This window comes from Strongylocentrotus purpuratus, unplaced genomic scaffold, assembly GCF_000002235.5.
Source record: "Strongylocentrotus purpuratus isolate Spur 01 unplaced genomic scaffold, Spur_5.0 spur5_scaffold_20, whole genome shotgun sequence".
NCBI classification, from domain to species: domain Eukaryota; kingdom Metazoa; phylum Echinodermata; class Echinoidea; order Camarodonta; family Strongylocentrotidae; genus Strongylocentrotus; species Strongylocentrotus purpuratus.
Genome location: NW_022145606.1, coordinates 46,991,556 through 47,001,454, shown reverse-complemented (window position 1 = coordinate 47,001,454; position 9,899 = coordinate 46,991,556).

Genomic DNA, 9,899 nt, shown 5'->3' with positions numbered 1-9,899 from the left:
GTATAGTTAGGGAAATGACCGTCTGCAGGAAGACTAGTCCACTATCGAATAACCATCTAATTTTTGATAAAATGTCATTTTTTCGAAAGATGAGACCTTGTTCTTGAACTTCCATTAATCTCTTATAGAGGTATTTTCTCTGAGCACTAGCGGACCGATCCAAAGTTACCCCCCCCCCCCCCTCCAATTTTCCATATGTTGTATACGTAGAGTTAGGAAAAGGACCGTCTGCAGGAAGACTAGTCCGCTATCGAAGAACCATCAAACTTTTGATAAAATGTCATTTTTTCGAAAGATAAGACCTTGTTCTTGAACTTCTATTCATCTCTTAAAGAGGTATTTTCTCTGAGCACTAGCGGACCGATCCAAAGTTACACCCCAATTTTCCATATGTTGTACACGTAGAGTTAGGAAAAGGATCGTCTGCAGGAAGACTAGTCCGCTATCGAAGAACCATCTAACTTTTGATAAAATGTCACTTTTTCAAAAGATGAGACCTTCTTCGTGAACTTCCATTAATCTCTTAAAGAGGTATTTTCTCTGAGCACTAGCGGACCGATCCAAAGTTACACCCCAATTTTCCATATGTTGTACACGTAGAGTTAGGAAAAGGACCGTCTGCAGGAAGACTAGTCCGCTATCGAAGAACCATCTAACTTTTGATGAAATGTCATTTTTTCGAAAGATAAGACCTTGTTCTTGAACTTCTATTCATCTCTTAAAGAGGTATTTTCTCTGAGCACTAGCGGACCGATCCAAAGTTACCCCCCCCCCCTCCAATTTTCAGTATGTTGTACACGTAGAGTTAGGAAAATGACCGTCTGCAGGAAGACTAGTCCGCTATAGAAGAACCATCTAACTTTTGATAAAATGTCATTTTTTCGAAAGATGAGACCTTATTCTTGAACTTCCATTAATCTCTTATAGAGGTATTTTCTCTGAGCACTAGCGGACCGATCCAAAGTTACCCCCTCCCCCCCAATTTTCCATATGTGTTACACGTAGAGTTAGGGAAATGACCGTCTGCAGGAAGACTAGTCCGCTATCGAAGAACCATCTAACTTTTGATAAAATGTCATTTTTTCGAAAGATGAGACCTTGTTCTTGAACTTCCATTAATCTCTTAAAGAGGTATTTTCTCTGAGCACTAGCGGACCGATCCAAAGTTACCACCTCCCCTCCAATTGTCTATATATATGCTACACGTAGAGTTAGGGAAATGACCGTCTGCAGGAAGACTAGTCCGCTATCAAAGAACTATCTAACTTTTGATAAAATGTCATTTTTTCGAAAGATGAGACCTTCTTCGTGAACTTCCATTAATCTCTTAAAGAGGTATTTTCTCTGAGCACTAGCGGACCGATCCAAAGTTACCCCCCCCCCCCCCCTCCAATTTTCAGTATGTTGTACACGTAGAGTTAGGAAAATGACCGTCTGCAGGAAGACTAGTCCGCTATCGAAGAACCATCAAACTTTTGATAAAATTTCATTTTTTCGAAAGATGAGACCTTATTCTTTAACTTCCATTCATCTCTTATAGAGGTATTTTCTCTGAGCACTAGCGGACCGATCCAAAGTTACCCCCTCCCCTCCAATTTTCCATATTTGTTACACGTAGAGTTAGGGAAATGACCGTCTGCAGGAAGACTAGTCCGCTATCGAAGAACCACCTAACTTTTGATAAAAAGTCATTTTTTTGAAAGATGAGACCTTGCTCTTGAACTTCCATTAATCTCTTAAAGAGGTATTTTCTCTGAGCACTAGCAGACCGATCCAAAGTTACCACCTCCCCTCCAATTGTCTATATATATGCTACACGTAGAGTTAGGCAAATGACCGTCTGCAGGAAGACTAGTCCGCTATCGAAGAACCATCTAATTTTTGATAAAATGTCATTTTTTCGAAAGATGAGACCTTCTTCGTGAACTTCCATTAATCTCTTAAAGAGGTATTTTCTCTGAGCACTAGCGGACCGATCCAAAGTTACCCCCCCCCCTCCAATTTTCAGTATGTTGTACACGTAGAGTTAGGAAAATGACCGTCTGCAGGAAGACTAGTCCGCTATCAAAGAACCATCAAACTTTTGATAAAATGTCATTTTTTCGAAAGATGAGACCTTATTCTTTAACTTCCATTCATCTCTTATAGAGGTATTTTCTCTGAGCACTAGCGGACCGATCCAAAGTTACCCCCTCCCCTCCAATTTTCCATATTTGTTACACGTAGAGTTAGGAAAAGGATCGTCTGCAGGAAGACTAGTCCGCTATCGAAGAACCATCTAACTTTTGATGAAATGTCATTTTTTCGAAAGATAAGACCTTGTTCTTGAACTTCTATTCATCTCTTAAAGAGGTATTTTCTCTGAGCACTAGCGGACCGATCCAAAGTTACCCCCCCCCCCTCCAATTTTCAGTATGTTGTACACGTAGAGTTAGGAAAATGACCGTCTGCAGGAAGACTAGTCCGCTATAGAAGAACCATCTAACTTTTGATAAAATGTCATTTTTTCGAAAGATGAGACCTTATTCTTGAACTTCCATTAATCTCTTATAGAGGTATTTTCTCTGAGCACTAGCGGACCGATCCAAAGTTACCCCCTCCCCCCCAATTTTCCATATGTGTTACACGTAGAGTTAGGGAAATGACCGTCTGCAGGAAGACTAGTCCGCTATCGAAGAACCATCTAACTTTTGATAAAATGTCATTTTTTCGAAAGATGAGACCTTGTTCTTGAACTTCCATTAATCTCTTAAAGAGGTATTTTCTCTGAGCACTAGCGGACCGATCCAAAGTTACCACCTCCCCTCCAATTGTCTATATATATGCTACACGTAGAGTTAGGGAAATGACCGTCTGCAGGAAGACTAGTCCGCTATCAAAGAACTATCTAACTTTTGATAAAATGTCATTTTTTCGAAAGATGAGACCTTCTTCGTGAACTTCCATTAATCTCTTAAAGAGGTATTTTCTCTGAGCACTAGCGGACCGATCCAAAGTTACCCCCCCCCCCCCCCCTCCAATTTTCAGTATGTTGTACACGTAGAGTTAGGAAAATGACCGTCTGCAGGAAGACTAGTCCGCTATCGAAGAACCATCAAACTTTTGATAAAATTTCATTTTTTCGAAAGATGAGACCTTATTCTTTAACTTCCATTCATCTCTTATAGAGGTATTTTCTCTGAGCACTAGCGGACCGATCCAAAGTTACCCCCTCCCCTCCAATTTTCCATATTTGTTACACGTAGAGTTAGGGAAATGACCGTCTGCAGGAAGACTAGTCCGCTATCGAAGAACCACCTAACTTTTGATAAAAAGTCATTTTTTTGAAAGATGAGACCTTGCTCTTGAACTTCCATTAATCTCTTAAAGAGGTATTTTCTCTGAGCACTAGCAGACCGATCCAAAGTTACCACCTCCCCTCCAATTGTCTATATATATGCTACACGTAGAGTTAGGCAAATGACCGTCTGCAGGAAGACTAGTCCGCTATCGAAGAACCATCTAATTTTTGATAAAATGTCATTTTTTCGAAAGATGAGACCTTCTTCGTGAACTTCCATTAATCTCTTAAAGAGGTATTTTCTCTGAGCACTAGCGGACCGATCCAAAGTTACCCCCCCCCCTCCAATTTTCAGTATGTTGTACACGTAGAGTTAGGAAAATGACCGTCTGCAGGAAGACTAGTCCGCTATCAAAGAACCATCAAACTTTTGATAAAATGTCATTTTTTCGAAAGATGAGACCTTATTCTTTAACTTCCATTCATCTCTTATAGAGGTATTTTCTCTGAGCACTAGCGGACCGATCCAAAGTTACCCCCTCCCCTCCAATTTTCCATATTTGTTACACGTAGAGTTAGGGAAATGACCGTCTGCAGGAAGACTAGTCCGCTATCGAAGAACCACCTAACTTTTGATAAAAAGTCATTTTTTCGAAAGATGAGACCTTGCTCTTGAACTTCCATTAATCTCTTAAAGAGGTATTTTCTCTGAGCACTAGCGGACCGATCCAAAGTTACCACCTCCCCTCCAATTGTCTATATATATGCTACACGTAGAGTTAGGGAAATGACCGTCTGCAGGAAGACTAGTCCGCTATCGAATAACCATCTAATTTTTGATAAAATGTCATTTTTTCGAAAGATGAGACCTTGTTCTTGAACTTCCATTAATCTCTTATAGAGGTATTTTCTCTGAGCACTAGCGGACCGATCCAAAGTTACCCCCCCCCCCCTCCAATTTTCCATATGTTGTATACGTAGAGTTAGGAAAAGGACCGTCTGCAGGAAGACTAGTCCGCTATCGAAGAACCATCAAACTTTTGATAAAATGTCATTTTTTCGAAAGATAAGACCTTGTTCTTGAACTTCTATTCATCTCTTAAAGAGGTATTTTCTCTGAGCACTAGCGGACCGATCCAAAGTTACACCCCAATTTTCCATATGTTGTACACGTAGAGTTAGGAAAAGGATCGTCTGCAGGAAGACTAGTCCGCTATCGAAGAACCATCTAACTTTTGATAAAATGTCATTTTTTCAAAAGATGAGACCTTCTTCGTGAACTTCCATTAATCTCTTAAAGAGGTATTTTCTCTGAGCACTAGCGGACCGATCCAAAGTTACACCCCAATTTTCCATATGTTGTACACGTAGAGTTAGGAAAAGGACCGTCTGCAGGAAGACTAGTCCGCTATCGAAGAACCATCTAACTTTTGATGAAATGTCATTTTTTCGAAAGATAAGACCTTGTTCTTGAACTTCTATTCATCTCTTAAAGAGGTATTTTCTCTGAGCACTAGCGGACCGATCCAAAGTTACACCCCAATTTTCCATATGTTGTACAAGTAGAGTTAGGAAAAGGATCGTCTGCAGGAAGACTAGTCCGCTATCGAAGAACCATCTAACTTTTGATAAAATGTCATTTTTTCAAAAGATGAGACCTTCTTCGTGAACTTTCATTAATCTCTTAAAGAGGTATTTTCTCTGAGCACTAGCGGACCGATCCAAAGTTACCCCCCCCCCTCCAATTTTCCATATGTTGTACACGTAGAGTTAGGAAAATGACCGTCTGCAGGAAGACTAGTCCGCTATCGAAGAACCATCTAACTTTTGATAAAATGTCATTTTTTCGAAAGATGAGACCTTGTTCTTGAACTTCCATTAATCTCTTAAAGAGGTATTTTCTCTGAGCACTAGCGGACCGATCCAAAGTTAACCCCCCCCCCCCCCCTCCGATAATAGGAAAATGACATAGAGAGTAATAGGAAAATGACAGTCTTTTTTAACCTTAATTATTCATCTTATCTTATTTGTGATTATATTCTTGAACATGACCTTGACATACTGATCATTACAGAGTCATGGCTGAAGGAAGACGATCAAGTCGTCATTGGAGAATGCACACCACCGGGTTACATGTTTCATAGTTCACCTCGAAAAACTGGTCATGGAGGAGGTATCGCAGACCTCTTTAAGTCAGAGCTTAATCTAACTACAAAGCCAGTCTCTAACGTCACAACATTTGAATCCGTTCATGTTATCAGCAGGACATCGACACTTCACATCGTTGTCATCTACCGTCCACCACCTTCGACTGCAAATGGACTAACTGTTCCAGACTTCCTGAATGAGTTTGAGAGTTTTCTAACCGATTTATCAGTCCTTCCAGGCAAATTACTTGTGCTTGGAGACTTCAACTTCCACGTGGATCTACCTGCCAAACCAGACGTCAGTGCCTTTCTTCAAGCGACATCCTCCGCCAGTCTTCATCAGCATGTCATAGGTCCAACTCATTCGCATGGTCACACATTGGACTTGGTATTTACAAGAGAGACGGAATCCTTAATTAAGAAATGTAATATCTATGATGTACAAATGTCTGATCATTTTGTTATTGATGTTCAATTAGACATACCTTTACCGCAACCACAAAAGATTCTCACAATATCTCGAAATTTTAAAGCAATCAACAAGGAAATATTCTTGACAGCTTTGTGTGAGTCAATTTTGTCTTTTAACCACCAAGGAGATCCTGAATCTGGGTTCAAGTGGTACAATGAAACTATGCAATCACTTCTGGACGAATCTGCCCCTCCAACCTCAAAAGAACGCCCTGTACGACGAAGGATGCTGTAGTACAACGATGACATTCATTTGGCACGTCGTGAGAAACGTCGAGCAGAACGAAAATGGAAAAAGACTAAATCAGATGTTGATCGAGATGAATTCTTGGACAAACAACGTTCATCAAATCTGATTTGTCGCACAAAGATAGCGTATTTTCATAGTACTCTATCCTCGTGTGAAAATAAGGATCTCTACAAGACAGTTGATTATTTGTTGAATAGAAAGATACCATCTCTTCCTGTACACGACTCAGTTGAGACATTATGTAATAACTTTTTAACATTCTTTGGTGATAAAATAAAGAAGATTCAGGGCAGCATTAATGATGAACTGCACATTTCTACATTTGATCCGGATATGTATAATCAAGTGCATGTAAAATCATTTTCGTGTTTAGATCCTACAACTGAAGATGAGTTATTGAAAATTATTCTGGCTTCTCCTAGTAAGTCATGTAGTTTGGATCCCATTCCAACTTGGTTTTTAAAAGAACATGTACATTGTCTTCTTCCTGTATTGACAAATATTGTTAATTCATCATTACAAACAGGTACATTCCCTTCTGCAGCTAGGTCAGCCATAATTAGACCTCTTATCAAGAAGCAAAATCTTGATAAAGACTGCTTGTCAAATTATAGACCTGTGTCAAATTTAAGTTTCTTGGAAAAGCTCATTGAGAAAGTTGCTTGTCGTAGACTCACGGATCACATGAATGAAAATAGATTGTGGGATCCTAACCAATCTGCATATAGACCCTATCATAGTACTGAAAGCGCACTTATCAAAGTAAAAAATGATATTCTGTCTGCTATGGATAAAGGTCGAGTAGTTTTATTGTTGTCATTAGATCTATCAGCAGCCTTCGATACTATTGACCGTCATATTTTAATATGTCGGTTATCAACAAGGCTAGGAATCGAGGGTGCAGCTCTGAGATGGTTTAGGTCATATTTGGAAGACTGGTCCACATGTGTTGAAATTAGGGGGAAACAGTCAGTAGTAGCTTCTAACAAAGTAGGTCTCCCTCAAGGATCTGTATTTGGACCCATAGGATATACTATATATACTTTGCCTGTCCCAGACATCGCTAGACATTATAACGTTTCATATCACACTTACGCTGATGATACACAGTTGTATATTACATTTAACCCTAAGCAACCTAATGGCTTAAATACTGCATTAAAAACTCTTTCAGATTGTGTCACAGATATAAGTATGTGGATGGGAAGGAATAGCTTAAACTAAATGAGGAAAAGACAGAGTTTTTGGTAATCGGCTCCAAACACAACTTGGGAAACATTAATGATGTTAATCTTACATTCGGAACCACCCAGATTGCACCATCTACATCGGTCAAGAACCTTGGTGTCATTTTTTATTGCAATATGTCCATGTCTAACCAAATAGACCAGCTTTGTAAATCTGTACGATATCAGTTGAAGAATGTATCACAGATTAGGAAGTATGTATCTGAAGATGAATGTCATCATGTGATTCGCAGCCATGTTCTTTCCCGGTTGGATTATTGTAACGGGTTGCTTACAGAAGTCCCTCAAACATATATAAGAAGACTTCAAAGTTTACAGAACTGGGCGGCTCGTATTATTTTTCGTTTAGACCGTCGTCACGATGCCATGCCTCTACTAACATCCCTTCATTGGTTGCCAATCAAACAGAGGATTGTTTTTAAGATTCTTTTATTTGTATACAAATTTTTTCATGATCAGGCACCAGAGTATTTTAGTGACTGTCTTGAGTTGTATCAACCTGTACGTACAAACCTTCGCTCCAATGCAGACCCATTTCGACTGACATTTCATGTGGCTCGTAGTAAGGCAGGAGAGCGCACATTCACTGTTGCAGCAGCTAAGGAGTGGAATAAACTTCCCTCCAGTATCAAAGCTGCTGCATCAGTGGATGTTTTTAAGAAACTCCTTAAAACCTATTTATTTCCTACTTAATTCGCTATTTTTTTTTTTTTGTTCAATGTTATGTTATGTTATGATTTGTGGTTATTATTGTAAGCACTGTGATATAGTGTACTATGAATAGCGTAGCTAAATGCCTAATAATAATAATAATAATAATAATAATAATAATAATAATAATAATAATAATAATATAATAGTTTGATATAAATAATAATATAATTCATTATTTTTGTTCGTTTTTGGTAAATTTCAGGTGAATAAATAATTTATTTAGTCATTTTAATAAATTTTAATCTTAGACCCTTATACTTTTCACATTCTTCAAATTGGTTTTCCGGCTGGAATCCGGCCAACTTCCATTCAATTCACCGAAAAACACCGTGGAATTATCTCCACGGTAATAATACTTCGGCGAGAGGGTTGAAACTAGTCTAATTAGAGCCTACCCCTACTTACTAAGTTCTACTTAAACGACCCTATACCTCACCGAAAAAGAACACCGCGGAATTATCTCCACAGTATAAAACTCTGGTGAGAGGATCACAACTACGAGCATGACAAAAAACGGCTGTACAACCAGTCTAGTGAGTAGAAAAAAAAAATGAGCAAATTTAAGTACAAAAAATGACCGAAACCGATGTCAAAAATCGAAATACGGCCGTAAAAATACCAACGAGTCCCTAAAAATCTATTCTACAACCCTAAGCAGACAAGAAATGAAAAAATATGAGCTTATAAGGCCCTACGAAAAAAGTTCCAAAAATAAAAAATCCCTTTAACACACAAGCGAATGTATTCAAGATGGCGGCTCGGACATGTGTGCGACCACCAAAATTATCCCCAAAACACCGAAATGAGTACCCAAAAATCGGAATACAGCACTGAAAATACTCTACGAGTCCCTAAAATACTAATCTACAGCACTAATCAACTACCAATAGGGAATAAACAAGCTTACAAGGCCCTACGAATGAAATTACAAAAATAGAAAATCCCTTCAACACACGCGAATACCGACAAGATAGCGGCTCTAAAACGTGCGCGATAAAAAAAACTAGCCCGCACAGGTTCGGATAAAAAATTAGCGATTACGCCATTATAGTGACGGGGCGGAATATAATCTTACTGGGCCTAAATAACTACGCAATATGCTTAAACTAATATAATACGGGTTAATCCTACCATAGGCTGTAGAAGTAACTGCTTGAAGTAAGTCTCAAGAAGCACCGATGTGTGGAGCTCCACGTAGCTACGTTGAGATCAGAGATTCGGAGGAACACAGCAGACGGCATGTAGCACGGTTGCAGTTCCAGTTCAAATCTAACCTACCCAGTATGGGATATGGCCAGGAAAACTACCGCGGGTGTCGCCAAATGCGGGACTTGCGCGCATATACCCGCCAGAGCCGTATTGGCTCAGGCTGAATCACTACATTATATTAAAGTATATATATACACACACAAGGCTTATACCTTATTAAGCAGTGCACTTGAATACAGAAGAAAAATTGCCATGCATGTATCATATCTGGTGTTATGCTTTAATAATAATAATAAGAAAAGTACTTAAATATCCCTACTGCTCATTTACTATTGCAATAAAGAAAAGGAGATCAAGCTTCAAATACATATAGACTGACCTGTCTGGTCCAGGGTTGGTTTCAACGTCACCAGATCTCATCAGGAGAATCATGAGCAGATAGAGAAGGCTGAATCCATCCATGGTGCAAATTAGATGTCCTTCTTATTCGATAAGGAAGGAAAGGTACACAAATGATAACCCCAGCAAGACATCCTGTAATTGACAAAAAAGGGGGTTCTGTTTACTATGCGAATTACTCA